At 38.5% G+C, this 27,411-nt stretch overlaps 1 protein-coding gene and 1 long non-coding RNA gene across 2 annotated transcripts in view; both read left to right on the top strand.

Annotated features, from left to right (window-relative positions):
• The window catches only part of RAB10 (RAB10, member RAS oncogene family), a 75,452-nt gene that overhangs the window by 3,891 nt on the left and 44,150 nt on the right, over positions 1-27,411 (top strand). The gene's annotated exons all lie outside the window — the stretch shown is intronic.
• On the top strand, positions 840-27,411 carry LOC137205391 (uncharacterized). The gene is made up of 4 exons (XR_010934113.1): positions 840-6,987; positions 9,570-9,649; positions 10,059-10,145; positions 26,285-27,411. It is a non-coding gene; the product is annotated as an uncharacterized lncRNA (long non-coding RNA).

The raw sequence follows: 27,411 nt of genomic DNA, 5'->3' as shown, positions 1-27,411 counted from the left end.
GTATATTTTCACTTCCCACACATCTGTGTCAGAAATTGTGTATGATGTTTATGGTCAGATTTATTGCAGACAGAGTTGTAAAAACAAATTACTGGTATGTTCCACACTCACCAATCGCAAAGTGAATCCAAGGGCACTGGAATATATAAGCTGCACAAGGACAGAGGGCTTTGTCTTTTAGCTGATAGATGCTAAGCACCTAGAAGAGTCCCTGCATTTAATGGGTGCATGGTAAATAGTGAATGAAGGCAGGCAGACAGACAGGTAGTAAGTATAATCAGCATCCTCTAGAATTGGCTAGTTTTATTTTAACATTTCTTGTCTACCTACTTTCTGAGCATTAAATATGTGAAGTAGATTGAGGTCAGATTTTACATAAGAAAATCAGCTGTTTGGCTAATAGAGTAATTTTAGGGTAAAACTGGTCTTGGAAATTCAGATTGTTGAAGTATTTGCTAAAGAGAGTTACTGGTTTTGGATGAGCAGATTTCATTGGTTTATTTGGCTATAACCCTGTTGGCAGTATGAGCTCAGGAAAACATTACCCTTTTCGTGATATGGTAGGTACTTGGACTCGTCCCAAAGCAGAAATTTTTAGTGGGCTGTTTTACTGAAAGTGCTGTCTTTTGGTGTTGTTAATCCTCCCTCCACCCCTCGACTTCATATTACTTTTTCTGTTAGGACTGTCTTTCACTGGGAAACGGAGTCTCTGGGTTCCATGTAAAAAATTAAATTGGTGGGCTTCCCTGGTGGCGCAGTGGTTGAGAGTCCGCCTGCCGATGCAGGGGACATGGGTTCGTGCCCCGGTCCGGGAGGATCCCACATGCCGCGGAGCGGCTGGGCCCGTGAGCCATGGCCGCTGAGCCTGCACGTCCGGAGCTTGTGCTCCGCAACGGGAGAGGCCACAACAGTGAGAGGCCCGCATACCGAAAAAAAAAAAAATTAAATTGGTAAAGGCTCTTGCCTCTGGGAGAGGTATAAAATGAACACACCCTTTTTGTTGTCTTTCTGAGTGTTTTTACTAAGCGTTGGAAGAGTAGGATGGTTCCACTAACATGCATTTAAGAATTGGTTTATTTAATTGAAATGAGCCCATTTTATATGAGAGGCTGCTTTTTAGAGAATTGAGCAAAACCTTTTTCATATTAAACGTGACAGGACTTTGCTGTGACACCCAGGCAGTGGCTCATGCTGCAGGAATGCCAGCGTGCCCAATGAATTTTTCTTTAAAAAAAAAAAATTTTATTTATTTATTTATTTATTTATTTATTTTTGACTGTGTTGGTCTTCGCTGCGGTGCGCGGGCTTCTCATTGAGGTGGCTTATCTTATTGCAGAGCTCCCACTCTAGGCGCGCGAACTCAGTAGTTGTGGCATGTGGGTTCGGTAGTTGTGGCTCACGGGCTTGAGAGCACAGGCTCAGTAGTTGTGGCGCATGGGATTACTTGCTCTGCGGCACATGGGATCTTCCCGGACCAGGGCTCGAACCTGTGTCCCCCACATTCCCAACTACTGCACTACCAGGGAAGCCCGCCTAAGGAATTTCTTTCATTTGAACTTGTATTTTTAGGATTGATTAAGAACTATCCCGAGATTTTCCCAAAGAAGATACAAAGGGCCAGTAAACACATGAAAAGATGTTCAACATCACTAATCATTAGGGAAATGCAAATCAAAACCACTATGTGACGTTACTTCACATCCATTAGGATGACTGACATCAAAAATTAACTTTGGGAAAAAAAAAAGAACTGTCATAGACTTATCTGTTCGAGTCCCTGCTTTCAGTTCTTTTGGGTATATACCTGGAAGTGGCATTGCTAGATCATACCATAATTCTATTTTTAATTTTTTGGGAAACCACCATATTGTTTTCCACAGTGGCTGCACAGTTTTATGTTGCCATAGCACTGCACCAGGGTCTTATTTCTCCGCATCCTCATCAACACTTGTTACTGTCTGTTTAGTAGCATTATTCACAGTAGCCGAAAGGTGGAAACAACCCAAATGTGCATAGACCAATGAATGGATACACAAGATGTAGCATATACATACAATGGAATATTATTGAACCTTAAAAAGGAGTGAAATTCTGATAGATTTTACAACATGGATAAACACTGAAAACACTATGCTAAGTGAAACAGGCCAGACACAAATAGACAAATACTGCATAAAATCATTTATGTGAGGTACCTAGAATAGGTCAATTCATAGAGAAAGTAGAATAGTGGTTACCAGGGCCTGGGGACTGGGTAATGGGAAGTTATTGGCTAATGTGTACAGAATTTCAGTTAGTGGGGAATTATTGCTTAAAGGGTACAGAGTTTCAGTTTGGGAAGATAAAAAAGTTTTGGAGATGGATAGTGGTGATGGTTGCACAGCAGTGTGAATATATTTAATGCCACAGAATTGTATACTTAGAAATGGTTAACATGCACAGAAGGACAAATACTGCATGATTCCATTTATATGAGGTATTTAAAGTTGTCAAATTCATAGAAACAGAAAGTAGAATAGTAGAAAGTAGAATGATAGTCTCCCAGGGACTGGGGGGAGGGGGAAATGGGGAGTTGTTTAATGGATATAGTATAGTTTTAGTTTTATGAGCTGAAGAAGTTTTGGAGATCTGTTGTGTATCAATGCAAATACACTTAACACTACTACACTATACACTTAAAACTGGTTAAGTTGGTATATTTCTATGTTATGTGTTTTTTTTACTGAAATTTAAAAAATGGTTTAAATGGTCAATTTTATGTTACGTATATTTTACTACCAAAAAGCCCCCAAAAAACTCTTTGCCACTTGACACAGCTCTCTAAAAGGGCATTTAATCACAGACAGCCCCTCACTGTTTCATGTGATAACTACTGTTAACCAGTGGTCATTGAGTCAAGAGGATCCTTTAAGGTACTTTCCCATGCTTTATTATTACCGGTCTGTACTTTCAGATACTGAAGGCAGGTTTGTCTTTTTGTTGTGTGTATCTACATAGATCTCCTTGGAATATTAATACAGGAAAATACCCTAATATGAATTTTTTTTCCCTTTTTTTAGCACGTTGGGTCTTAGTTGCTGGGCGCAGGCTTCTCTAGTTGCAGTGAGCAGAGTGGGGGGGCTGCTGTTCGTTGTGGTGCGTGGGCTTCTCATTGCAGTGGCTTCTCTTGTTGCAGAGCACAGGCTCTAGGCGGGCAGGCCTCAGTAGTTGTGGCACGTGGGCTCAGTAGTTGTGGCTCGTGGGCTGTAGAGCTCAGGCTCAGTAGTTGTGGCGCACAGGCTTTGTTGCTCCGCGGCATGTAGGATCTTCTGGACCAAGGATAAAACCCATGTCGCCTGCATTGGTAGGCGGATTCTTATCCACTGCACCACCAGGGAAACTGAGTCAGGAAACTGAGACTGATGAGGGGAGGTAACTTGCAGAAGATTATATGGCTAATTAGTGAAAGAGTTTTGACTAAAATCCACATCCAATCCTGTTCATGGCTGTGTTTCTCATCCTGAGAATTTCATTGTTTTGTTTGAAAAAATTAATGATAGGGTCATTCTCCTACTCATCAGTTTTAATTTGAAAAGTGGAGTTACAGTGGTTTATTGTTGTTTTGTCTTTGTTTTGACAGAAGTGGGAAAGTAACAAGTCTCAGCACCAAATACCAAGGGGTTTGTTCAGGTTACTTGTCTTTTGCAAACAGAGTGTAACACAGCAGAGCTGAGCTGATAATGTTAGAAATGATTATTTTATTTTCAAGAATTATCATGTATAATGGTATACGAGATGTGGCAAAGGAAATACTGATATTCCTGTTCGGTTTGTAAAGGGAAAGAATGATAGGAGAAATACTGTCAATCTGTTTCAACTTTTAACAGTACAGAGTTGCCCAGCCAGTGCTGTGATAGCAATTGTGATTAACCGAGAAATAGGGGCTTGTTGAGTTGATTTACAAATAAGAGACCGTTATTTAGCACAAAATATAAATTTGTGAATAACTAAGAGATCTGCATGGGAAGACTGCTTATGGAGATGGTTCAGTCATAAAGGTAGAGTGTAAAAGAGCTATAAAGTGTTGAGACCATTGTCTGAACCCAAAGACTGATAAAAGTCTTGAAAAGGTCATGGATTTGCTTCCTTCAAAGAGGTGAATATTGGGGGTTAATGGATTAAGTCCTTTAAATTTGGGTCATAAGAAAAGGAATTTGAAAAGATGACTAGAGTAAAATTTTGGTGAAGAAAACTCATCTGAAGGTAAATCTCAAATGAGAAAAAACATTATATTTGAAGATAGTAGTACCATATAGTTTGAGTTACAAACAAAAGTAATTGCTTGATATTTATCCTTCTTTCCAGAGATGAAAAATCATATTTTTGGGGAAAACAGCAACTGGTGATGGAACACTAAGTTTCCAGCAAACAGAGCATCCAAGGTTGTAAAACATTAGAAAATGGAAAGAAACATTATTCTGGAGACCCAAAAAGTACAATGTAGCAAAATCAGAACAGAGGACAGTATTCATTTGTTTCTTTCACATCAGTAGCAGTGCTTACGCAGGCTTTTTTAAATTGACATTTTTATTAAGGCAGTTGTAGATTCACATGCAGTTGTAAAAAGCAGTACAGAAGGATCCCTTGTACACTTTGCCCAGTTTCTCCTAATGGTAACATTTTGTGAAACTGTGGTATAATATCACAACCAGGATATTGTCATCTGTTACAGCACACCAGTCTTACTCAAATTTCTCTAGTTTTACTTGTACTCATTTGTGTGTGTATGAAATTCACTACAGTTTTGTCACTTCTGTAGGTTCATGTAGCCACCACCACAGTCAAGATACTGAACAGTTCCAAGAGACAAGGATCCCTTGTGTTCTTTTTTAACTATACCCCTTTCCTCCCTCCACCCCCGCTTCTCTCCTCCAAAAATTTGTCCTCCATTTATAAAATTTTGTCATTCACAAATGTAATATAAATGGAACCATATACGATGTAACCTTTTGGGATTTGCTTTTATTCAGTCGGCTTAATTCCCTGGAGATTCATCCAAGTTGTATGCATCAGTAGTACCTTTTTTATTATTGAGTAGTATTTCATGGTATGCATTCCCCACAGTTTGGTTAACTACTCACCCATTGGGGAACACCTGGGCTGATTCCAGTTTCTGGCTGTTATAAATAAAGCTGCTATGAATTTTTGTGTAGAAGGTTTTGTATGATCATAAATTTTTGTTTCTCTGGGATAAATGCCTAATAGTGCAATTACTGGGTCATATGGTAATTGCATGTTTAGTTTTATAAGAAACTACTGAACTGTTTCTCCAGTGGCTGTGCTATTTTATATTCCTTCAATAGCGTGTGAGTGACCTTGTTTCTCTGCATCTTCACCAGCATTTGGTGGTTTTACTATTTTGTGTTTTAGCTATTCTGATAAGTGTGTAGTAATAATCTCATTGTTGTTTTAAATCGCATTTCCTTGATAGCCAGAGGTGTTGAAAAATCTTTTTATGTTCTTATTTGCCATCTGTGTGTTCTCTGGTGAAATATCTGTTCACGTCAGTTGCCCATTTTCTAATTGCATTCTTTTTTCTTTTTTTTTTTTACTATTGAGTTTCATGAGCTCTTTATACATTTTATTTTATTTATTTGGGTGCGTTGGGTCTTCGTTGCTGCACGCGAGTTGCGGTGAGCGGAGGCTACTCTTCGTTGCAGTGTGCGGGCTTCTCATTGCGGTGGCTTCTCTTCTTGCGGAGCATGGGCTCTAGGCACGTGGGCTTCAATAGTTGTGGCACGTGGGCTTCAGTAGTTGTGGCGCACAGGCTTAGTTGCTCCGTGGCATGTGGGATCTTCCCGGACTAGGGCTTGAACCTGTGTCCCCTGCACTGGCAGGCGAATTCTGAACCACTGCACCACCAGGGAAGTCCCTTGAAAGCTTTTTAAAGTTAATTTTTACCAGTGATGTGTACACATATTTGAAGTTAAGTAAACTGCTAAGAGATTTATAGTAACAAAAAAAGCAGTCTCCTGACTCATTTCCTCTCCATCTTCAGTCCTTTTCTTTAGAAGCATCTTCTACCTCTTCTGTTATATACTCCTATATTTTCAAAATATAAGGTATACAGCCATCTCTTGAGTATTAATATTAGATGAAAATTTTAACCTGTTATAATCTCATCCCACTTTTATCCCAGTTTTTTTTGTTAAATTGATATCCAGTGGTTACGTTAATATGGCCATGTGAATATTCCCTATCAAGCCAAATAGTCTGTTATGACTCTGTTTCCTTTTCTCCGAAGTTGAAAGTTCTCTTTATTTGATTAATTTCCTTTACCCATTAGCAAGTCTTCCTATATCCTTCAACAACCTCTCAGAATGACTTTCTACACAGTCAAGCCATTAGAGATATATATATATTTCTTCCTGGATGCCTCTCTTCTAAGTCTTTCTCCTTCTTGCTTCCGTTCCCTTAGCCTCTCTCATGTGAGATACTGTTGTTAATTTATTGCCTTGGATCATATCATTCTCTAGTAGCTTCTTGCAAAAAGGGTACATGGCAAAGGACATTTCTTGAGACTTTGCATATTTGATAATGTCTAAGTTCTTTCCTTTCACTCCATCGAAAGTTTGACAGGGCCTAGGGTTCTGGTTTGAAAATAATTTTCCCTTAGGATTTTGAAAGTATTACTTTTGTCTTTTAGCTTCTGATGTTGTTGGCAGGTACAATACCATTCTGAATCTTTTTTTTTTTTTGCGGTACACTGGCCTCTCACCGTTGTGGCCTCTCCCGTTGCGGGACTCCGGATGCGCAGGCTCAGCTCCGGACGCGCAGGCTCAACGGCCATGGCTCACGGGCTCAGCCGCTCCGCGGCATGTGGAATCTTCCCGTTCTGGGGCACGAACCCGCGTCCCCTGCAAAGGCAGGCGGACTCTCAACCACTGCGCCACCAGGGAAGCCCTCATTCTGATGATTTATTCATCGTTTATGGCCTAGTTTGTCTCTGTAAGTTTTTAGATTTTTTAATTTTTTTGAATTCCTGGTAACAGATCATGTACCTTAGTGGGTGGGTCTTTTTTAAAATAAATCTATCATTCTCGATACTTGGTGGGCCTTTCCAGGTCCTTAACTTCTTCACGTTTTCTTACATTTTTTCCTCCTGTGATTTTCTTCCCTTTTTTTTCTGTTTTTAGTTGGATGTTGGACTTCCTGGATTGATTGTATAATTTTCTATTTTCTAGCTTTGCTAATTCGTTCTTTCTGGGAGATTTCTTTGACTTTATCTTTTAACTTTTCTATTGAAGATTTTATTTCAGCTGTAGTATGTTTAAATTTCTAGTGCTTTTTCTGCTTTATTCCTTAAAATTTGTTTTTTAAGCATTCTGTTCCTGTTTTATAAATACGGTATCTTTCTTGGAAGATAGGTTTTTTGACATTTTCTTCTTGACTCTCTTTTTCCTTCCAAGTTTTCCATACCCATGTTTGTTTTATTCTGTATTTTATTTTAGAGGCCTTTCTCAAATGATTGGTGATTTCAGGACATACGTTCATAATTAAGAATGGGTCGTTGAATCAGCTGCACCTCAATAAGATTTTTTTAAAAAGTGCCAAAAAAAAAAAAAGAATGGGTCTTTGAAAAGATGTTCCTGAGCTTTGTAAACATGGGTGGGGCTTTTTAATCTCCCTGGTTTTAGATTCATCTCCACACTCCACTGAACCTCTTGTTCCTAAATTCAGAGTGTGTCAGTTTCACATTTTCTAGAGAATAAATCTTTAGACTCCTGCTAGGTCTTGAGGAGTGGTAATATCTGGTTATGTGAAATGGAGGCTACGTCTTGGGGTGTCCTTATATAAACCTTCAATCAGCCTTTACTTTCTGCCTGGTACCTAATACCTCCTATTGCTAAACCTCCTATTTAGACGTGAATTGGCTTGCTCCTCATTGGTATCTTCTTTAGTGGGTTCTGAGGTCATAAACTTCTTCATCTATTGTGGTTAGTTACAGTGTCTCTCCATTTGTAAACTCTTTATATTTCTTGTTTTCCTTGAAGTTTTGGTGTGATTTTGGAGAGAAGGGGTCAGAAAGATTTTTCTCTTCTAGTTTAACTGGAATTTGAAGTAATTTTTGACTCCAAATGATTTTTGACTCCACTTTTTAACTCATAAATAACATCCAGTAGGATTAGGGATGGACGATACTTTGCTACTGTTCTTGTAAATATCTAGTCCATCCTCAAAATACTGATATTTTTGTTATTTAGGATAGTCAAATGAATGTAGTAGGGAATCAGAGTATTCACAACAGCACCATTTAAAGGAAAGAGCTTTAATTTAGATGTATAATTCTTGGCTGATTTACTTGGGGGGAAGGGAGAGTATTTTTTGCTTTTTGAACAGAGTATGACTGTAGTCTTAAATTTCAGTCTTTTGCTCTCGATGTATACTATTTTATAGAATACTGACCAACAAATGATTCAGCAAACTCATAATCTGTCAGAGGATTGCAGTGGGTCCTATATATTATAGCACTTGGCATTGAATGATAAGGTATCGCCCGCTTGATTTTTAGCTGGTTTGAAACCTACTAGTAAACATTTTTCCCTACAAAATGTGAGTAGAGTTATTCTACCTCTTTGTATATTCTCAGTCTTACTAACTTTGCCTTCCTTAAATTAGACATTAATGGATACGTGTGAATTTTTAAAAATCCAGTAGTGTCTTTTTGCATATTTTTGTGTATGGGAATATATATTCAGCATAATAAATGGACAAGAGTGCTGTGGAAGGTAAATATAATATCAAAATAACTGTTCAAGTGTTAGCTCTTTGCTTAAGTGAGTAAGAATTCTGAAAACTTTTTTCTTCTTTTGCAAAGTTTCAGACCTACAGGAAAGATACTTATTATAATGAATCCTCTTATATCCTTCCTCTAGATTCACCAATTGCCAATATTTTGCTACATTTGCTTTTATGTCTCTTTAGATAGTTTATTTTGTGTATGAAGTGGTGTCTGATTCAAAATAGATTAAAGATTTGTGTGCCATAGTCATTTTTCAAAAATAAAGTAGGAAATTAAGCTATAAGCCTTTGCACTTGCCGTTGAGGTTTTACAATGTGTCAGGCACTCTCTGTGAGCGCCAGAGATGCAGTGGTGAGTAGTACAACTTGGTGCCTATCCTTGTGGTGTTTAAGTTCTAGTGGAGAATTTTGAAAAGTGCACCAAAATACCACTACTTTCTCAGCACCTAAGTTAGAATCTGATTCTCAATATCTTTGCTGCTCTTCTAAGACATTTCATATTTGTGGGAAATACAAGCTTTATGCCCTTTACTGTTTTGTCTTACAAAGTTATGTTTGCTATACCTCATGAAAGAAAGTTTTGTTTTGTTTTTTTTAAGATACAGAATTTTAAACAGTCAGGTGGAAACACTTACATGTATCTAGAGATTAGTCTTCCATTAACCTCCGAACATAATCCAGATGAAAACAAATAGTATATTCACAAATCACCTAAATTAAAGCCACACATAGTACTTAGTGTTTTCTTAGTGCCTTACTGACTTTGTTTTTTAATTCCATTTTATTAGACCCTGAAGAAGCAGCAGACTTTTGTTTTTATGCAGGTGACATGTCCAGCCAGCAGAAATGAGACGAGATAGACATTTAGGTAGGAGAACTGAAAACTAAGACAAAGATTAAAGATTGTATTACCATACGATACAGTTACAGATTTGTGAATTGATGATTATGGCCAATGAGAAGTTCCTTTTTTTTCCTGGGCCGTGCCGCACAGCTTGCGAGGTCTTAGTTCCCCGACCAGGGGTTGAATCCCGGCTGTGACAGTGAAAGCACTGAGTCCTAATCACTGGACCACCAGGGAATTCCCTAGAAGTTCTTTTATCTTCTGTAGTCTCTGTTGAAGTAGAAAGTTTGATATATTTTGGAGACATAATAAAAAATGAGTTTTGTTGCCTTATGTATGTATAATCAGAGTTTGACTTTTGTGGAATAATTTTTCCACAAGATGCTAGATAAATGCTTTATTATAATAAAATGAAATTATTTCTTGTATTCAGAAAGAATTTTAAAAATTGGGATGCATCGATGGAAAAGTGAAGCCTGAGGGTGAATATAATCCAAACAAAATTATGAGCTTGGATGAGGTAAATTTAAGATTTACTCACTAGTTCTCAAGTATTAGGATTGTTGGAGGATTATCCTTTAAAATGTGAGTGAACCAGTTTTGGGGGATAAATATAAGCATTTTTTTTTCATATTGAATGAAACATTTACAGAAGTAATTTCTCTATTTTAAATGGATTCAAAAAGGGTCTCCACAGGTTTGTGAATGTCAGGACCATAAATAGCATCTTAATGAAACTGGCTTAAACCTAAGCTCTAAGATGGACTTCCAGGAAGTCAGCCATGCTCTTAACTTAATATGCCTCCCTCAAGAATAGTGGGCTGGGCTTCTCTGGTGGCGTAGTGGTTGAGAGTCCGCCTGCCGATGCAGGGGACACGGGTTCGTGCCCTGGTCTGGGAAGATCCCACATGCCTTGGAGCGTCTGGGCCCGTGAGCCATGGCCGCTGAGCCTGCGTGTCCGGAGCCTGTGCTCCGCAACGGGAGAGGCCACAACAGTGAGAGGCCCGCGTACCGCAAAAAAAAAAAAAAAAAAAAAAAAAAAAGAATAATGGGCTTTTTGGATAAGTCAGACAGGGTTTAGCAGTTTGTATTTCTCTGTACAATAAAATATTCTAATAAAAGTGTTTAATAGTAATATCTTATATAACACAGGTAACTATAAATTAAGCAACAGGTGGACAGTTTCCTTTTTGGGGTATTTGTGACTGATGATCAATGGGTGCTTAAGGGAATAAAAATAATTTCATTGTTAACCTGATACACTCAAATAACTAATTTTTACACTATAATATCACAACTTCCCCCTCTAATTTTTTTTTCTTTTTCTTTTTTTAAAAATACGCACACAGTCCTCTTGCATGTGTAATTAGGGGTGGGATTGCTGGGTCATGGTGTACGCATATATTTAGCTTTGGTAGGTACTAGCTTTCACACATAGTACTGAACGATTTTACAAAGTGGTCCTATCAATTTTGGTTCATCTTTTTTTTTTTTAATTTATTTTTATGTATTTATTTTTGGCTGCCTTGGGTCTGCATTGCTGTGCATGGGCTTTCTCTAGTTGCAGCGAGGGGGCTACTCTTCATTGCAGTGCTTGGGCATCTCATTGTGGAGCACAGGCTCGGCATGTGGGCTTCAGTAGTTGTGGCGAGTGGGCTCAGTAGTTGTGGCTCACGGGCTCTAGAGCGCAGGCTCAGTAGTTGTGGCGCACGGGCTTTAGTTGCTCCACAGCACGTGGGATCTTCCTGTACCAGGGCTCGAACCCGTGTCCCCTGCATTGGCAGGTGGATTCTTAACCACTGTGCCACCAGGGAAGCCCCTTCCCCCTCTAATTTTTCTTCAATTTCTCTTCTGAAAAACTTTCTTTAGTAAGATGTCTATATGTAGGTGCCACAGATTACAGGACTTTTTTTAAACTTTCTTCTTTAGCCCCCAACACATTTTCTTGAGCTGATTTTTTACTTTTTTTCTACGTTATGCTTTTTAGTAGGCACTGTTTAAGTCATTGGTGATGAAGATATACATACACATGTGTGTGTGTATATATATATAAATGCTATTACTCTTTGCCCTAGGTTGTGGTCTTTCTATTAAATGATGATTCCAACTCCAGCAGTGATTTAATTAAGCACAGTTTGCCTTTTAAAACTTGCCTCAGTCTCAGGTAACATCCTCATCCTTGACATTCTGTCTCCCTTGGAATGCGTGAGCCCCCTGGAATACTTTAGCCCCTGCTGAATGGATTTGTTTCTTCAAACATTTGCCTTTTTTCCTGATCTTCTATTGAATTTTAGCAAACCTACTGAGTTTAAAATTGCTTCAGTTGAGTGAGAGTTTTTTAGAGAACTGTATTTTCAAATACAGTTTGTTTTATCATCTCTTGTTAGGTGAATTTGGTTGATGGAAATGAGTGGCTAGAAGGGAAGAAATGGAGGTCTTAAAACATTAATTTTAAGGAAAGCATTATAGGTAACTCAATTTCAAGAGTAAATAATTAAAAATTTTTGTTAGTTTGCTCTTGACTCTTCTACTGTAAAACACATCTTCCTGAAAGCAATGGTGTCAGTGTGCCTGCTTGGTATTGTATGATATATGCAATGCAATTGTACATATGTTGTTTTGTAGATTTTGAAATGGAGTACTATTACAGCTTGCCTCATCCTCCTTGCTATTTGTCAGTTGAATTTTCTCACATAACTACCATGATCTGCTTCAGTGGATGATTTTCTTTTAAGACCATATTTGGCTTTCCTCAGCCATTGAATTTGAACAATCTGTGGTGGGTTGATTTTCTTTAAAGATGATAAAGAATGATCCTTTTTTTTTAAAATACCTTTATTGGAGTATAATTGCTTTATAGTCTTGTGTTAGTTTCTGCTGTACAACAAAGTGAATCAGCTATATCTATACGTATATCCCCATATCCCCTCCCTCTTGAGCCTCCCTCCCACCCTCCCTTTCCCACCCTTCTAGGTCGTCAACAAAGCACCAAGCTGATCTCCCTGTGCTGTGCAGCAGCTTCCCACTAGCCAGCCATTTTACATTTGGTAGTGTATATATGTCAGTGTTACTCTCTCACCTTGTCCCCTTCCCCACTGTGTCCTCAAGTCCATTCACTATGTCTGCATCTTTATTCCTGTCCTGCCACTAGGTTCATCAGTACAGTTTTTTTTAGATTCCATATATGTGCGTTAGCATCTGGTATTTGTTTTTCTCTTTCTGACTTACTTCACTCTGTATGACAGACTCTAGGTCCATCCACCTCAGTACAGATAACTCAATTTCGTTCCTTTTTATGGCTGAGTAATATTCCATTGCATATATGTGCCACATCTTTATCTATTCATCTGTTGATGGACATTTAGGTTTCTTCCATGTCCTGGCTATTGTAAATAGTGCTGCAATGAACAAAGAATGATCCATTTTTTAAAATACGCAGTGACTGTGAAGACACTGGTTCCAAAGTGTGGACCTCTTCACGGCAGCACCAGCATCACCGGGAAACTTGCTGGAAATGCAAATTCTCACGTTCTACCTGTCAACTGTTGAATCAGAAATTCCCTGGGTAGGACTCATACATCTGTATTTTTTTTTTTTAACACGCATAGTCTGACATTTATAAATTTATTTATTTATTTATGGCTGTGTTGGGTCTTGGTTGCTGTGCACGGGTTTTCTCTAGTTGCGGCGAGCGGGGGCTACTCTTGGTTGCGGTGTGTGGGTTTCTCATTGCGGTGGGTTCTCTCGTTGAGGAGCATGGGCTCTAGGCGCGCGGACTTCAGTAGTTGTGGCATGTGGGCTCAGTAGTTGTGGCTCATGGGCTCTAGAGCACAGGCTCAATAGTTGTGGCACACGGGCTTAGTTGCTCCGCGGCATGTGGGATCTTCCCGGACCAGGGCTCGAACCTGTGGCCCCTGCATTCACAGGCAGGTTCTTAACCACTGTGCCACCAGGGAAGTCCCCAGCCATCTGTGTTTTGACGGAGCCGTCCAGATGATTTCCATACAAGCTGAAGTTTGAGAACCAAGGTTGTACTATTAAATACATCACAGAAATAGTTGTATTTTACTTTTTTTCCTCCCTCCACAGTGTATCTTGGAGATCATTCCTCATGATTAGTTTCTTCATTTTTTTAAAACTGCGCATAGTGTTCCATTAGATGTATCACAATTTAGTTAACCAGTTCCCTGTTTATCAACATTTTGGGTCTGGAGCATAAAGTGTTTAGAAATTATGTGGTGCCGCCTGTGAAGGGCCTTATATGGTCTGGCAGTAAGCTTGTACTTCATCCTGTAGATGGGGTAGTGAGTGGCAGGATTAGATCCACGTCACATAATCCTGATGCTACCACTGGCTGGGCGAATCAGTGCCACTAACTTACGGAATATGCTAGTTAGGAGCATGTCTCACAGGCATGATGATAAGTTTTTTTAACCAAAATGCGAAATTTGAGAAGTACATGGTAAATATTCCAAAGGTTTATTGGGGCAAAAACCGTGAGTATTTTAGGATTACAAGCATCATAACTAGTCAGATAATTTAAAAAATAGAACTACTATATGGTTCAGCAGTCCCACCTTCGGGTATAGATCCTGAGGAATTGAAAGCAGAGTCTTGAAAAGATTTTGCACACCCGTGTTCATAGCAGCACTTGTTACAGTAGCCATGAGGTGGAAGGAACCCAAAGACCACTTGTGCTTATCAGGAGCTGGGGGGAAAGGGGCAAAGGAGCGTTGTTTAATGCACGTAGTTCTGCAAGATGAAAAAGTTCTGGAGATCTGTTGCACTACAGTGTGAATATACTTAACACTACTGAACAGTACACTTAAAAATGGTTAAGATGGTAAATTTTATGGTACTATTTAAAAAAATAAATTTATTTTATTATTTATTTATTTATTTATTTTGCTGCGGCTTTCTCTAGTTGCGGTGAGCTGGGGGCTGCTCTTCGTTGCAGTGTGCTGGCTTCTCACTGCGATGGCTTCTCTTGTTGTGGAGCATGGGCTCTAGGCATGCGGACTTCAGTAGTTGTGGCACACAGGCTCAGTAGTTGTGGCTCATGGGCTGTAGAGCACAGGCTCAGTAGTTGTGGTGCGTGGGCTTAGTTGATCCGCGGCATGTGGGATCTTCCCAGAGCAGGGCTCGAACCCCTGTCCCCTGCATTGGCAGGTGGATTCTTAACCACTGCACCACCAGGGAAGCCCTGGTACTTGTTTTTACCACAAAAAAAAAAAAAAAAAAAAACCCACATCACAAATAGGTTGAGATTGTATAGCATCCATAGTTCAGGCCATACCAGCATGGTCATGTCCAAAGCGCACTCAGTACAGGCGTACCTCATTTTACCGTGCTTTGCTTTATTGTTCTTCACAGATTCTTAACTTTTTACGAACTGAAGGTTTGTGGCAACCCTGCATTGAGCAAGTCTGCTTTTCCAACAGCATTTGCTCACTTCGTGTCTCTGTCATATTTTGGTAATTCTCAATATTTCAAAACTTTTTCATTATTATTGTGTTTGTTATAGTGATCTGTGATCAGCTATCTTTGATGTTACTGTGACTTGCTGAAGGCTCACATCATGGTTAGTATTTCTTAGCAATAAAGTATCTTTAAGGTATGTACATTTTTTTAGACCGAATGCTATTACTGAATGGACTACAGCGTTGTATAAACATAACTTTTACATGCACTGGGAAACCAGAAGATTCATGTGACTTGCTTTATTGTGGCATTTGCCTTACTGTGGTGGTCTGGAACAAACCTCCAGTAATTTGGATTATTTCGAGAATTATCAAAATGTGACAGACAGGAGGAAGTGAGCAGTGCTGTTGGAAAAATGATGCCAACAGACATCCTCGACACAGGATTGCCACAAACCCTTCAATCTGTAATACGCAATGTCTTTGAAGCACAATAAAGTGAAATGCAATAAAATGAGGTATGCCTGTACATTATTTCAGTTCATTCTCACACTGATCCTCTGAGGAAATTTGTATTATCCCCATTTTGTTAATGAGAAAATTGAGGATTAGGAACATTAAGTAATTGAGCCAAGAAGGTCACACAGCTAGTAAGTGGTGAAACGAGAATTGTTAATCCTGGTCTCTCAGACTCTAAAGCCCATATTCTTTCCAGTACATTATACCAGAGAAGCTGGAAATACAGACCTTTACAAAAGTGAAATCATTTTTAAAAACCTAGAACAAAACAATACTGGCCAGGCTTGAAATATTGGTACAAGTGCTACCATTATTTGACTCATAAAACTTTATTGAAAAGTATCTTTTCGGACTTCCCTGGTGGCGCCGTGGTTAAGAATCCACCTGCCAGTGCAGGGGACACAGGTTTGATCCCTGGTCTGGGAAGATCCCACATGCCACGGAGCAGCTAAGCCCATATGCCACAACTGCTGAGCCTGCGCTCCAGAGCCTGCAAGCCACAACTGCTGAGCCTGTGCACCACAACTACTGAAGCTCATGCACCTAGAACCCGTGCTCTGCAACAAGAGAAGCCACTGCAATGAGAAGCCCACGCACCGCAATGAAGAGTAGCCCCTGCTCACCACAACTAGAGAAAGCCCGCACGCAGCGACGAAGATCCAACGTAGGCAAAAAATAAATAAATAAAAAATAGAAGTAGTTATCAAAACACACACACACACACAAATGAGAAGAAAAATATCTTTATGAGAGTAATTTCTTTGGGTACATAATTTTGGGGATGGTTATAAACAGATTAGATGTAGTTTCTTTATAGACAAAGAATTTGACTTCATATTTTTAGGTTGAAAGAGCTGATACGTAGTTGAGATTTTTTTTCCCATTTATCTCTTTTGTTGATAATTTTAAGCAGCCATTGCTCTTCCCAGCATCAAACATCATACCCCTTAAATGGGACTCACTGGAATGTCAAAATCTAACTACCACCAACCTAAGGTTCTAGGAGCTTTCAGAAAAGGGATGGAGTTGGTTTCTATATATGACATTTTCTTTGGTTTAGAATGTTTTTATCGTGTGGTAAATCACTGTAGTAAGTGCCTTTACTCCTGGGTCAGGAAAGTGATTTCCAGTTACAGGTGCATCTGTTTTTATTTGAATAATATTTTTTTAAAATTTTATATTTAAAGTAATGCCTATTAGCTTAAAAACATAGCATTAGAATGTATAGCATAGAAAGGATAAGTACTGTGATGTCCCTCTTCTTTGCTGCTAATTCTTTGTTCCGCATCCTTAATGTAATTTTGATGGCAATACTTTTTTTCAGTACATTTATGTATTAGGAGGTGACAGCTCTTTGCTTTTCCCTGCCCCCCCCAACCCAGCTGGCTTAAACAACAGCAAAATGTTTGAAGATGTGTCACTTTTAGGGTTAGTTTGTTAAATGCTCAGCATCCTCACCAAGAACCCAAGTTATCTTTACATCCTGCCACTAAGTCAGTTTGTCCTCAGGCTAGTTCTCTTCATTGGTATAGAGATACATGCAGCAATTTTAGGCTCCAGACGTACTGAGTCATAACATCATCCAGAGGAAAAGGGACAATTTCTTCCTCATGTCTCTTTTTTTTTTTTTTTTTTTTTGCGGTACGCGGGCCTCTCACTGCTGTGGCCTCTCCCGTTGCGGAGCACAGGCTCCGGACGTGCAGGCTCAGCGACCATGGCTCACGGGCCCAGCTGCTCCGCGGCATGTGGGATCTTCCCAGACCGGGGCACAAACCTGTGTGCCCTGCATTGGTAGGAGGACTCTCAACCACTGCACCACCAGGGAAGGCCCTCGTGTCTCTGTTTTTCCCTTCCAGCTTTTTATTTTAAAAACGTGCAAATGCACTGAAAATTTGAAAGAATAGTGTAACTATTCACATATATGTCCTTCATGTAGATTTTCTATATTATTAACATTTTGCTGCATTTGTGCACTCATACCATTTGTATTTCTTTTATTTGCTAAGCGATTTGAAAATTTGTAAGTAAGCTGCAGATATCATGACACTTCATCCCCTGAATACTCCAGTACGTATCTCCTCAGAACAAGAATGTTCTCTTATAGAACTACAACCTCATAGTTACACCCAAGAAATTTAATATTAGTCAGTAATATATGCTTTATAGTTCTTATTCAAACTGCCTCAACATTTTTGCCTTTTTTGGGGAGTGGTTGGTGGTGTAGGTGTCCAGAGTCCAATTCAAGATTATGCATTGAATTTAGTTGTCTTGTCTCTTTACTTTTGTTAATCGAGAATAAATAAGATAGTGACATTGACTTTTTTGAATGAGTCTAAATATTTTATTAAGAATGGCCCACATTTTGGATGTTTCCCCATGAATAGATTCAAATTAAACATTTTGGCAAAAATACTACCTAGGTGATGTGTCTTTCTCAGTGCATCACATCTCAGTGCATAATGTCATTTTGTCCTATTATTGGAGATACTAAGTTTGAGCCCTTGGGTAAGATAGAGCCTGCCAGATTTCTCCATTAAAGGTACTTTCCCCCTTTGTAATTAATAAATGATAGGTAGGGTGATGCTTTGAGATGGTGCAACTATCTTATTCTCTAGTAACATTTTACCTGTTGGTTTGATCTATGAATGAATCAGTTATTACATTTTTGGTTGCAAAAACTGGCTTTCTCTCATTTCTTTTTCTCTTTTTTTTGGGTGGGGGGCACACCTCGCCGCTTGTGGGATACACCTCGCAGCTTGCGGGATCTTAGTTCCCTGAGCAGGGATTGAACCTGGGCCCCGGCAGTGAAATTGCCGAGTCCTAACCACTGGACCACCAGGGAATTCCCCCATTTTATCTTCTTTTAGGAGCATAAAAACTCTGACCAGAAGCCCTTTGGCCGGCTTACTTTCACATTTCATTAGCTAGAATTGTGTTAACATGGCCATGATTAAGCAAGCATTTTCCTGACTTTTTTTTTTAAGTCATATTTCTAAATCATATGATTATACTTCTGTATTTATTAATTTTAGACATTATGTGTTGATTTCCTATTGTGGAATATGAGAGTTTGAGTCTAGACATTCTGGAGCCAGAATATATAGGAATATAGGAATGGAGGAGTCATTGGTACATGGTGTGTTTGGGGACTGCAGGTAGTACATAGAGGCTAGAATTCGAGGCATGACAGGACATAAATTGGGGCTAGATTGTAGAAGACCTCAAAAGTCTTGTTAAGGAGTTTGGATTTTCTAAGATATCATCAAGTAGGGGAATGACTTCAGATTTAAAGTATGACATTTTCCTCTCTTTAAAAAGTGTGCTGTAGTTGGCCCTCTGTATCCAAGTTACAGAGGGCCAACCATAAGGGACTTGAGTGTCCACTGATACCGAGGGATGACTGTATATATACTTTGATGTGTGTGTTAAAAAGAACACAAAGAGATATATACCAAAATATTAACATGGGAATTAATGGAGGCAGAGAGACAGATTTGCAAAATGCTAGGTAGAATCCAAGAGAGAGAGATGATGAGGATCCGAGCTGGGAAGGTGAGAATTAACATATTAAAGATTTGGTGTGATTCGTGTTGGGGACAAGATTGGTGAGATCAAGGGACCTAACTTAGGTAACTAGTAACTGATATCTTTAACTGAAGTAGTTAATGGTAGGGCGGGGATGGGGATTTCCTCCCCTTATTTGTGAATTCATTTATGTGAGGTCTCTACTAATCCATATAAACTCTATTGGAAAGATCAAAGGGGTGAGCTCTTCAGTAAGTTGGCAAACATGTATTCAGTACTCACTACGGGCACTGTGCTAGGTTGGTGGAGAGTGAACAAAATTGAGTATGCCTAGTGGCTGGAGTGACCATGTAATTTATCATCCAGACTGAAGTATTGAGAGTGAAAGGGGTGCAGAAAATAGTTACATAATTTATTGAAATATTTGACACTGATTTTATTTATTCCAAAACTATTTTTAAAAATAAGAATTTTTAATTCTTAAAAATGAATGTCTGTATTCGTGAAAGTAACACTTTTTTTAGTATCAAATATTTGATTGTTAAAAAGATAATCAAGGCAGAATAGTCTTTGTGTCATAGTCATATACCTTTATTAACTATTAACTGTGTCTCTAATGCCATGTCCCTTGTATTTCTGTGAAGAATGTGTTTTTTCCAGTATGGTTGTGTTTTTTAAATAGAGTTTTCGGCAGTTCTCTGAGTTGTATTTTAGGGTTTATATATTGCAAATACATAATTGGAAATTTCATTTGGCACTTCCCTGTTTGCAGCCTCATTTTCAAGAACTGCAATTTGCCAAAGGCTTCAACGCCTTAAGATGGGGCTTCCCTGGTGGCGCAGTGGTGGAGAGTCCGCCTGCTGATGCAGGGCACACGGGTTCGTGCCCTGGTTCGGGAAGATCCCACATGACGCGGAGCAGCTGGGCCCGTGAGCCATGGCCGCTGAGGCTGCGCGTCTGGAGCCTGTGCTCTGCGGCGGGAGAGGCCCGCGTAAAAAAGCCTTAAGATGTTTTTGGCATTTCACTTCATTAAATACTTCCAGCTGATTTTTAAAAATGCAACCAAAATTTAGAAGGCTCATTTATTAAAAAAAAGTTCAGTACCATTGTAGGATACTTAGATTCATGAAGTAGTTCTTTAAAGGCTCAAACACTTCTAAAATATGATTGAGGACATGTAACAAATCACATGCTGCCCGTTCATTCATATGTATTATTAACAGCTTGATCACAGGTTTTATAGTTGAGTCACTGTGTGTATTTCTAAGGTTTAACATCTAAAGCTTGTCTTTCAGTTGGTAGAATATTGTAGCCTTTTTATATGCAGTTATTTATTTATTTTAATTTTCTTTAAAATTTATTTGTTTATTTATTTTTGGCTGTGTTGGGTCTTTGTTGCTGCGCACAGGCTTTCTCTAGTTGCTTTGAGCAGGGGCTGTTCTTTGTTGTGGTGCGCGTGCTTCTCATTGCGGTGGCTTCTGTTGTTGTGGAGCACAGGCTCTAGGCACGAGGGCTTCAGTAGTTGTAGCACGTGGGCTCAGTAGTTGTGGCTTGCCAGCTCTAGAGCGCAGGCTCAGTAGTTGTGGAGCATGGGCTTAGTTGCTCTGCGGCATGTGGGATCTTCCCAGAGCAGGGCTCAAACCCGTGTCCCCTGCATTGGCAGGCGGATTCTTAACCACTGCACCACCAGGGAAGTCCCTGCAGTTATGAATAATGTGTTCCACAATCATTCCAAGTATATTTTTTGTTGTATAGGTTCTTTTTTTTTTTAAGCTTAGTAGAAATACTGTCTTACCATGACATCTGTACTCCACTGGAATTTGTATCCTCATTATTACTAAGAGAAAAAAATTGTCTTTAATGTTGCATATATTTTTAACTCAATTCACAGTAGCATTCACAGTAATATCAGATGTTTCATCTTCAACAGACTGAACCTACAGAAGCTTTACTCTTATTATTATTTATTTACCCACAACACTTTATAGGGGAGAGGTGTGCCTAGTAAATGGGAGTATGGCAAAACCAATAGTTGCTCAAGTTCTAATTCTCTAGTGTTTTCATGATGAGTCCACTTGTGAAACAAAACTTCTTTAGAATAAAGTCTCCAGTTTTTTACCATGTGCCTTAAAGTGATTTCTATTCCTGTTGCTCACGTAAAGGCTTATTTGGTGTTTTTAGAAAGCACTTGTAATGACCCTGGGACTGACTTTGAAAATACAGTATTTTCAAAATTTAAAAAAGTACACATAACCATTTTGCCATAGTGTTCATATATAACTAACTTCTTAACATGTAGTTTTCAAATTACATTATTCTGTTTTCAGTGCCAAAAGCTTAATTTTCATTCCATAAATTGGACTAAGTAAAACATGCCATTAATGGGATGATGGTTTTTCTGTTTTAAACATGACTATCTCTTTGTCAAGTTATTCTGCTAATGAAGCCAACAGATTAATAATTATTGATTCATTAAAAATTTTTTTGAGTGACAAGAAACTTGGAATTGAAAAAATGAAAAATTAATTTAGAGGAACGGTGGTTTGACCTAAATTAAGTCATGCTTCACAGAATGTTTGTAATGGCATCTTTTGTAGCTGCATGTGTTATTGTCATCTTCAGACACAGTGTTACAGTAACTACTACCTTCTGAATTAAATGCTGATGCTGCGTCAGATTTGTTTCTTCTCGTCAGTATTATCACTTTAAACATAAACTTTTTCTGAGTAAATTGCTGCCTAGAGGGCTTACTGCAAAATATATAGATTGATTTTATATATACTTGTATAATATAAAATTATCGTAGCAAAAACATTTTTACTCTCTGTATACCTTATAAAAGAACATTTCACATACACGTATAATTTTCCATGTTACCCATTTATCCCACTGACTGGTGACCTGATGACTTCTTGCATCTTGTTGAGGCAGCAGCTTCAAACATTCTCTTCCCAGCATCTGTTAAAACCAGAGGGAATTGAGGACTTCGTAGGTGGTCCAGTGGTTAGGACTTGGCACTTTCACTTCCATGGCCCTGGGTTCAATCCCTGGTCTGGGAACTAAGATCCTGTGAGCAGAGCGGTGTGCTACCCCCCTCCCCCCCCCAAAAAAAAACAAAAACAAAACAGGGAACTGGCTGCCTTTTATTACACTTTGTCAGCTTGCTATGCTGGAAAGGGAAATGTCAGTTATTTTGCATTTGTAAAGGGTTGGGAAAGAGCAACAGGTTATCACTGGTTATCTTTTTAGATGCAACCATGTGTTAGAAAGTGATAACTGTTTACACTGGACATTTGTCTCACATAACTACTTGGTAAGACCTTGGCAGAAGTTAGTACCAATTCAAGGTCTGCCAAACCCTCTCCACATACTTTAACGCAGCTTTGTTAAAAATATGAAATCTGAGACATAGTAAATTTGGACAGGACATTGGGAAACATGACAAATGAAGACTGTTTTGGTCAAACAGACTTAATGATCACCATACTTGCAGCAATTTGGTGGGGGTGATGTGATGCATATTCATCAAACAAAAACACCAAACCAGAGTAATCTCTAATTAGATAATTACTATGAATACAAAATATATTGTGAGATCAGAATAAACAGGTTCTTAATCTGTTTCAGGGAATGGGGAGACAGCTCATGGAATTTGGTTGAGGAATTGGAATTTATGCTGTTATCTGAGATATTATTAGAAGTTAGGTAGGAGAAAAGAGTGAGGAGAGAAGGAAGAACATTCCAGACAGAGGAAATAGGAAAAGGTCCTTGGTGAGTAAAGAAGCTTATCTAGTTCAAAGAACGAAAAGGTCTGTGTTGCAGGTATGAGTCAGGTAAGTTGAGCAGAGCAGTAGATGTTGAAGAGGTAGGCGTTGGCCAGATCATCCGGAGCCTGGTAGTCCATGCTAACGATTTGAATTCCAGTGAAGGTCTAAGCAGGTATGTGATGTGGTTAGATTCAGCTTTAAAAGGATGAGTGGCCCAGACAATGTGCAAAATGTATTGGAGTTGGAATTTTCTAGTGAAAGACTTAACAAAGGTGTGTTTAAACTCTTGTTTGTATATTGAGTGATTTAATCTTTAAGGATCATGAGAGAGTATATGTGAATGTGCCTACTGGTGGCTGACAATGAGCCTTTAATTTTTTGGAAATAATCTTTTAGTGCCCAAGTATATGTGACAGAATATTGAGCCGGGGGACAGAATTCTAATCACGGTTAATTTGCTTTGTGAGCTTGAGCAAGTAATTTAATCTCTGAGCCTCTTTCTTTATCTGTAAATTGAGCATGTTAGAGAAATGTGTGTTTAACCTAATTGTGTTAATCGCTTAACTCATATGGGCTGAGTCTTGCTGAGTCATTTTCTCAGACTGACTATGTGGGCAAGGCTTAATAAAGGCCAGTTAAACTTAATGATATCTCATACCTCATCTGTAGAAGTCAGGGGAAAGAAAGAGTCGTTGTGTGTATGTTTTATTTACTGTTTTTTAATAAAAGGGTGTTTTGCAGAGCAGTTAGCATATCAATTCATGCAGATTCGTTGTTGAGGAGAGAGAATACAGTACACTATAGCTAGGGGACAGGACTACTGAGGCAGCTCCTTCTATTTTAAATTTAAGAATTTCTGATTTGCCTTATGCCTATTATGTCTATCATCTCATATATTTTTTAAAAAATTTGAGCTGCTAATACATTCTTAGTGTCTAATGCAGCCTCTTTTTCCCTCTAAACAGCATTGAGATGCTTTGGAATTTTTTTGCCCCCAAAATTGGCTTTAATAGAAGTGGTTTAAATTTTCTGCAGCAGGACCGTGGTTGAAGCTAGTGGTCCTGTCACCAGTAGCAAGAACCTACCTAGTAGCATCAGTAAAACTGCATCTTTGCCTCTGTAAATAAAAAACATAATCCTAACTGTCCCTGGAACTATTGGATTGCAGTGTTCCAGCATTTACAGATTTATGTTTTTCCATAATTTAAACTTTCTGAGGTATATCTTGAAGATATTAATGTATTAGATAGCAAAAAACTTTAAGTGCTCAGATAGCTTTGTTGGTAACAGTCTTGGTGTGGAGCATTGTACTTCATTGCGTGTTAGTCTTAGATTTCTCTTTACTTTTCATTGCCTGTTATATTGAGCCATAATGGACGTGTAAGCTACAAGTATTCAATGAGAGCTCCTTGATTTTTAATGCTTGGGCCCTTGAACTTGAAGCTACGCATCCTTGGCTTTATCACGGAAGTTGGTTTTCTTGGCTTTAAGTTTCTCTTTTTCTGTGTTTGACTTCCTGGCTTTTTCACAGAGTGTAGATGACTTGTTTTTGGCTCTTCTGGGAAGTTCAGAAATTCGAGCTTGCTTCAGAAGGATAGGCTAGAGAGCTCAATAAGATATGGTGGGGAAGACTAGATCAAATCATGAAGTTGTGATTTGAGCAAAACAGTATTAAATCTGGTTTTATCTGTTTGTGTGTTTTACCATTTTAAAAAACATTAAGTTTTCACAGTCAATAGAGTGACTGTACATCTTTTTGAACCTCAAGGATTTATTTTTTCCTTTTTGGAATTAATTTTTTTTTTTTTTTTTTTTTGCTGTACTTGGGCCTCTCACTGTTGTGGCCTCTCCCGTTGCGGAGCACAAGCTCCGGACGCGCAGGCTCAGCGGCCATGGCTCACGGGCCCAGCCGCTCCGCGGCATGTGGGATCTTCCCGGACCGGGGCACGAACCCATGTCCCCTGCATCGGCAGGCGGACTCCCAACCACTGCACCACCAGGGAAGCCCTAATTTTTTATATATATAAATTTATTTATTTTATTTATTTATTTTTGGCTGCGTTGGGTCTTCATTGCTGCACGCGGGCGTTCTTTAGTTGCGGCGAGCAGGGGCTACTCTTTGTTGCAGTGCACAGGCTTCTCATTGCGGTGGCTTCTCTTGTTGCGGAGCATGGGCTCTAGGCTTGTGGGCTTCAGTAGTTGTGGCTCAGGGGCTCTAGAGCGCAGACTCAGTAGTTGTGGCGCACGGGCTTAGTTGCTCTGCAGCATGTGGGATCTTCCCAGACCAAGGCTCGAGCCCATGTCCCCTGCATTGGCAGGTGGATTCTTAATCACTGTGCACCAGGGAAGTCCTCCCTATCTGTTTTTTTTAAAAAAGGAACCAACGAAATACATAATGAAAGCGTCTAACATCGTATGGCATGTAAATTATCAACAGATGTTAGTGTACCTCCATGGTTCTCAAAATTTGGATCTCCACTGACCCCACCTGGGGATCTTTTTTGACAGATAGTCAAAAGTATTTTCATATTAATTCTAAGATGTTATTTGCCATTTTCATCATGGTACAGAAACAATGGTATGTAAAATTGCTGGTCTTAGTGTGAACTAAGACAATGGCACCAAGCTGGCCTAGTTAGTTATTGTATTCTTCACCACCATGGACTCTAACAGGAGAAAACAAAGCTTAATTTCACTTAAAAATGTCCTTGATGAAGCGGAAAGAATTTTCAGTTTTATTAAATCTTGACGCATGAGCACACATCTTTGTTCTGTGACAAAATGGGAAGTAAATGTAAAATACTTCTGCCTCATTCTGTGAGAGTGATGGTTGTCTCAAGGAAAAGCACTTGTGAAATTGTTTAAATTGGCGACCTTTTTTAGGAACTTGATTTATACTTGAAAGAAAACTGGCATCGTATGGTTATTCAAACGAGTATTTGGCAGATACTTTCTCAAATGAATGAAATGATAGTATTTGTTGCCAATGATAAATTCATGCTTTTAAATGAAAATTAGAATTTTGGAAAACTTGGGTCTGCCTCCATGAGCTTGACAGCTTTCCAGTTCTTAGAGATTCTCCTGATGAAGTCCATGGTGATATTAATGAATATGATTTTTTTCATATTGTGTAATGAGATGTGTCAACATTTGGAACTTATGTTCTTAAGCTTAGTGAACTGATGTTTTCCAAAAAATTAATGTTTTATATGTTATAAAATCATGCATGGATAAAAAGATCCACTCAAAGTGTAAAGTAACTGATGGATTTAATGTAATAGAATATGAAAAATTCATTGACATGGTTTTAGGTTCCACATTGCAACAAATCTTTAAGAAAGTACCACTTGTTGAGTTTGGTAGTGTCGAAGAAGAAGAATATCTAGGGTGATCTGAGAAGGCTCTTAAAATATTCTTCCTTTTTCCAGCTACATATCTGCATGCAACTAGACTTTCTTCATATACTTCATATTCTTCATGCATTTCAATCAGAAGAGCATATTGCAACAGACTGAATGCCGAAGTAGATGTGAAAATTGTGGTCTGTTAAGCTGGACTTTAAAGTTACAAAGCTATAAAATCATGCCACTCTTCTCACAGTTTATTTTTGTTTTGGAGGATATAGTTATTTTTCATAAATATGTTATTTATGGGTTTGTTGTTATTTTAAAATATATTAATAAATATTTTAAAATGTTTCTTAGTTTTAATATCTAATGTGGTAAGTATAAATTGATGTAATCCACATAAACAAAAGCTTGTTGGGCTCCTTAGTAATTTTAGAAGTATAAAGGGTTCCTCAGCACAAAAAGTTTGAGTCCTGGTGGTCTACCTCTTTCATTGCTTCTATGTATGGTCCATCCTAGCTCAGTTTATAATCTAGTAGGATAGACTGACACAAAATGAAAAGTCAGATGGTAGGATAATGTATGAAATAATGGTACTGAGGAAAGTCACTTAAAGGGAATCCATTCAAAACAGTAAAAGAAATTTCCTAACAAGTAATGGAAAACAGACAAAAATGTTGGGAAGTTGTTGAGAAATAAAATTAAAACTTATGACACCTAGTTTGTTTTGTCTTGTATTTGACAAAATTTAGATTATAATTTTGATTCCTCGTTACTATTCAGCACTGAGAAAAAGAATCTAATGTTGGAAGTGTTGGCATACTTTATCTGACAAAAGTATATAAATAAAATCCTTGAATCTTTTGACTTTTTATAGTATGAACATAAAAATCCATTAAAAACACGTTTAAACAATATGGAATAACAGGAGATTAAAATAGGGCAGAGAGATCCAACAAAGAAGCTATTCTAACTATGGAAAATACATTAAATCCATGGCAGTATCTCAAACTGTTTTATTTTGAAGTGATATTACCTCAGTTCGCCCAAAAAAGTAACACAATAACATACTGTTATTATTACAATTTGTTTAAAAAATAAACATACATAACACCTTCAAAAAAAAAAGTTTAAGAGTCTTATTCATTTCTTCAAGGGACTCTCTTAATCCTTTGCTCATATAATTTTTTAAATATAAATTTATTTAT

Source organism: Pseudorca crassidens, chromosome 14 (genome assembly GCF_039906515.1).
Source record: "Pseudorca crassidens isolate mPseCra1 chromosome 14, mPseCra1.hap1, whole genome shotgun sequence".
Lineage (NCBI taxonomy): Eukaryota > Metazoa > Chordata > Mammalia > Artiodactyla > Delphinidae > Pseudorca > Pseudorca crassidens.
Note: the sequence above shows the minus strand (reverse complement) of the source record. Positions and strands in the feature narration are given on the sequence as shown.